Below are 5895 nucleotides of genomic sequence, written 5' to 3' on the forward strand. Positions count from 1 at the left end.
TACAAAAATTCACATCGTACGTGATGGTTCCATTTAATCATAAATATTTCGTTGTTGTTATCTTAAGTATTAGAGTAAGTTGTGTGTTAAAAATTATTTACAAGATTACGATGCATAACACGTAAAATCATTTAAATAATCAACTTTATAGTTCTAAACAACAATATTAAGCAATATGTACTAATACTGTTATAAAACTAACAAATCACATTTATGACTAGCAATACGTACTAAGATCACATCATATAACAAATTACACATTTTAATTTAAGTTTTAAAGAAATTGCAAATATATAGTAGTTGGGGTGGGGAACATTCATGGCACCCTTCTCTGATTCGGCATGACCATAACTCCGGGTTTGGATCCCGAATTGGGATGATAATTATAAGGTTGCAAAGATTGAGTTTTTGAGAATATTAAGAAACATGTAAATTAGGGGTTAATATGAAAAATTCATGGACTAATTTGTAACATAAAATAAAAAGAATGAACAAAAACTATAGTATTTAGGCGAGTGAGAGTTTTTGTAATTACAAATTTTTTGAGCTTCTATAACATCTATGCTTCTTTTAGTTTTTCAAAATGGACTGAACCTAAATAGGAAAAAAGAAAGAATGGCTCTTGAGTTAAATAGACATCCTCACAAACTCATTATTTTGAACCAATTTTATGATTAAGAGAATAGATTTTGAATATTAACTGTATTGAACTAAATAAATCCTACGTCGATGATTTATTTAGGTTCAATATATTTCACGTTTAATGTCTAATGTAAGCGGCTAGACATGCAAATGTTTAAGGGATCAATATTTAATCTAAGATGATTAGAGTTAAATCGGAATTACTACATCCTTGTTAAAGTGATCATACAAGTCTTATTAGTTCAGCCGTCCCAAACAAGATGCAACGTTATGGTCAATGAAAATATATATAATTGACAACTCGCGCCGCAGTGCTTGTAAATGCGCAATTGCGAGAAACAAGATAAATTCATAAAAAAAAAAGAGTAACAATTGAAACAATGAATCATAAATATATATAATCGACAACTCGCCGCAGTGCTTGTAAATACGCAAATGTGAGAAACAAGAGAAATTCATAAAAAAAAGAGAAACAATAAATCATACAAATCTTGTTTTCTTTTCAGTTTTTGAATATGTTTTCTTTTTAAAGTTCATACAAATCTTTAAGTTCTTGGAAATCATAATGACCCAAAATGTTGGTGTCAGGCACATGTATATATTTAAGCTTGAGGCGAATGAGGGCAAAAAAGTTCTTGTGGAATTAAAAGAAAAAAAATAACAAATGAAGCTGTGCGTTTTTTGTTGGCTTTAATCACACAAGAGAACTATATGGAGGAAGCCATCGACAATTATAGTGAAGAATAGAGAGAAATAGAGAGAGAAGAGAAAGAAGAAAAAAAAAGCTAAGATTTGGACAATTTGCAAGAGGCTTGGTAGTCTCACGGCGTCCGTTTTGGCTCAAATTTGGAGGGGAGATTCCTTGCATCATGCTCGTCGTTCCTAGTAGTGTTGGCCTTTCTAATTTGCTCTCTACATACTTGATTTGGGTATTCCACCACTTGGTGAAATTGTTCCTCTTTTATGCCATCTTGTTCATGATGATGCTGTTGTTGATGACGATGAACCTTTATTTGTTGGAGATGATATTAATGTACCCATTATATTGTTAGTGGAAAGTTTGTTAAGCAGCCTACGAGTCCCGTGATTTATTTACTCTCGTCTTGAGGGTTTTCCACGCTAAAATTGGATGTGTTGATTGTTGTTGATTATTTGCTTTACTTTGTGTTTGGCTTGATTGGTTTGCCATATTGGATTTAATTGTACACAAGAAGGTTAGAGAAAATCATATTCCGCATTGTTTCAGGTTAGAGAAAATCTTCATATTTCCTTTCATCACATTGTAGTTGGACTTGGAGCCACTCAACGTGACCATTCTACTTGTGATGCAAGTGAAGATCATTGATTCGGAGATCAACGTCGTGGATGATGAAGGTATGGTTGAGTCGTGGCATAATCGCCTTAGTCACATGAGCAAGAAATGCTTGATGATGTTGGCTAAGAAAAATCTTATTTTGGGTTTAATGAACGGCTCTTTGAAGAGGTGTGCTCATTGCCTAGTGGGAAAAAAATAAGGGTGGCTTTCGAGAGGTCTCAACCGCAAAGGAAAACCAAGTATACTTGATGTTGTATATTTTGACGTGTATGGTCCTTTCAGGACAAGAACACTTGGTGGCTCCTTGTATTTTGTGGCTTTCATAGATGATCACTCAAGGAAGATGTGAGTTCATACCTTGAAGAGGAAAGACCAAGTGTTTGCAGTGTTCAGAGAGTTTCACGCTCTTATGGAGAGACAAACATGCAAGAAATTGAAGTTCATCCGATCCAACAACGGAGACGAGTATTATGGTCTTTTGATGAGTATTTCCGAGAGCATGGTATTCCGCATCAAAAGACGCCTCCAAAGACTCTTCAACTTCATGGATTAGCTTAGATGATGAACATGACGCTAGTAGAGCGTGTGAAATGTATGTTATCACAGTCACAACTGCCTAGATCCTTATGGGGTGAAGCTTTGGGCACAGAGGCTCACGTTCTGAATGTCACGTCATGTATTCCTATAGAGTTCGAAGTTGCCGACAGAATATGGTCAGAGAAGGCATTTTCTTATGAACACTTGCATGTCTTTGGGTGCAAAGCGTTTGTGAACATTATGAAAGATGACATGTCTAAACTTGATGCGAAGACGTGACCGTATTTGTTTATCGGCTATGGTATGGATTAGTTCGGCTACAGGTTTTATAATCCATTAGAAGAAGCTTGTGAGAAGCCGAGATGTGGTGTTCGTGGAAGACCAGAACATCCATGATATCGGGAAGACAGAGTTGACAGAGAAGTACATAGATGATTTCCTTGATTTGGATCCAGATCATACACACTACCACAAAAAGGTATTTATAAGCGACAAAAGTCGCTTCTAATGGACCTTTAGAAGCGACAAAGTCACTTCAAAAAGCTCGCCTCTAAAGGTCAGTCACTTCTAAAAATTAGAAGATACATTTTTAGAAGCGACTTGTCGCCTCTAGGTTCGCGCCTAAGTCCAAAAATTTGGCGCCTTAAATGGCTCCCGCGAAATGGCGCGAAGCGTTTAGAAGAGAGACATTAGAAGCGAAATATCGATTCTAAACACTTTCCGTAATATTGCGGGAAACATTTGGAAGACATTAGAAGCGGATTGTCGCTTCTAATGTTGCTGTTTATTTTTTTATTTAAAAATATTTTTTGATTCTAATTAAAATTAGCATATTTTATTTAATTTAATTTAAAAAAATATGAATTCAAAAGTTGTATTCATAAAAAATATATAATAATAAGTCTAATTTAAATGAAAATACTAATAATAACTGTGATCAAACGTTGGACGTCGTTTTGTTAAAAATTGAAAATTTGGTAGAGAAAATATGAATAAAAAATTTGACGATGTGGAAGCGACACGTCGCTTCTAAATTTGAAAAAACAACGTCGTTTTGGTATAAAATGAAAATTTGGAGGAAAAATAAGGAGCCAAAATTTTCGGCAGTATGGAAGCGACATATCGCTTCTACATCGCATAAAAAATATTAGAAGCGACATTTGTTGCGTCTAATGTAAATTTTTTTACTTTTTCAAGACATAATGATTGGAATTTTTTTGAATGCTATTGAAGCGACACGTCGCTTCTAAAGGAAAAATGTCGCTTCTAATTGGAAGCGCCTTGTTGCTTCTAATTTATTCGTTGCTTTTAAAAGTCAATTTTGTAATAGTGACATCTGCGACGATTCTCGATCATGGGGGAAAGTTGCAATGAGAGATATATGATGATGTCAACAATGGTGCCTTGACGGCGGTTGAGGATGTTGAGCTAACTGAACAAGTTGAAGAAAAAATTCCACAACAACCACTTGAGCCTCCAATCAAATGGTCGAGCAAATAGCGTCATCTTTCAGAGAGACACCCGTCATTTTGACAGATGTAGCAGAGCTAGGGACTTACGAAAAAATGCGATCTCCGTTGATGGGAGGAAAGACTGGTGGAAGGCCATGGAATAAGAGATGAAGTCTCTTGATAAAAACCGCATTTATGAGTTGGTGAAGCTACCGAGAGGAAAGAAAGCTCTCAAGAACAAGTACCGAAGGTGATAGCTCACAACCAAGGTACAATGACCGGTTGGTTGTGAAGAGATTTGATCCGAAGAATGGATTTGACATGATGACGAAGACTTTGCCAAAGGAGAAGCTTGAAGCACTTAGGAAAAGAGCGGGCTTGCAATAGTCTGTGACATGCGCCTGACGAGAAGTTTTGTTGGTGTCAAGCCCATGTATGTATTTGGGCTTGACGAGAATGAGGGCAAAAGTCCAAGTGGAATTAAAAGGAAAAAAAATAAACAGAATAAATGAAGCTGTGCATTTTTTGTTGGCTTTAATCTTACAAGGGAACTATATAGAGGAAGCCATCGGCAATCAGAGTGAAGAAAATAGAGAAAAGAGAAAGAATAAGAAAATTAGGATTTAAGCGATTTGCAAGAGGCTCGGTAGTCAAACGGCGTCCGTTTTGGTTAAAATTTGGATGAGAGATTCTTTTCGTGCTCATCGTTTCTAGTGTTGTTGACCTTTTTTATTTGCTCTCTAGGTACCAGAGTTGGGTATTCCACCACTTGGTGATATTGTTCCTCATTTATGTCATCTTCTTCGTTATGATGCTGTTGTTGATGATGATGAACTTCCATGTGTTAGAGATGAATTGATGTACTCATTATATTGTTAGTGGAAAGTTATTAAGCGGCTTACGAGTCTCGTAGGTTTTTAATCTCGTTTTGAGGATTTTCCACGCTAAAATTGGTTGTGTTGATTGTTGTTGATTATTTGCTTTATTTTGTGTTTGGCTATTGGATATAATTGTGCACAAAAAAAATTAAGGAAAATTTTATTTCACATTGTTTCAGGTGATTTTTTTCCAAAACATAACACGAGATGGATCTGAAATTGTAAGAATCGGGCTCTTAAATAACTAGGGAATTGCATAGAACAATGAAAATTATAAAAAAAAAACTTTAAAGTCTTGATAAATTGTCCCTAGGTAAAAGCATTGTTCAATGTCTGGGAAATCCGCTGTGTCTACATATATTTTCTTTGCACATCTTCGAAGCAAAAACTATGATGCACATGACAATGAATATGTACTCAACAAAAGAAAAAACGTCTCTATCCGTGATCATGTCTTACAAAAAGATTGTTCGTGGCAAACTTCCAACAGTATATAGAGTTTTTAATTTTCGTGGTTCTCAAAGAAAAAAATTACAAAACAAAATAAAATAAAATTACAAAATAAAAATTACAAAAAAATTTCGTGTCTTCAAGATGCAACAATAATCACGAACCAACACTTAAAAATAAAAAATCTATTTGAGAAATGACAAATTCCAAGAAAAAGAATTGTACGTTCTCTCTAGCTCTAGCCTCTAGGATCTACCGCTTGTAGTTACTGTACCCAAAAAATAAATATCTTATCAAAGTCTTCAGTCCCAACAATATAAAGGGTAAATGACCCCATGCCCCTGATGTATGAGCACATACTTTGATATATGGGCCTATACCACCTCTGTTCATCCCCTATATTTTCCCTATAATTTTTCTTATTCATCTCTAACTTTGATTTTTATGAAAATATGCAACTGTCAAAATCTAATAATGTATAGTTTTAATTAACAGTTATAGAAAAATAAGTCATTTATGTATTTATTATTATTTATAGTTTTTAAGCTTACTTTCTTATAGCAATGTCAATTTTTATAAATAAATAAAAATGATAAAAATAGCCACTTTAGCCAAACCTAGC

Source organism: Urtica dioica, chromosome 4 (assembly GCF_054948205.1).
Source record: "Urtica dioica subsp. dioica isolate 48M chromosome 4, U.dioica_male_clone48M_v1_H2, whole genome shotgun sequence".
Lineage (NCBI taxonomy): Eukaryota > Viridiplantae > Streptophyta > Magnoliopsida > Rosales > Urticaceae > Urtica > Urtica dioica.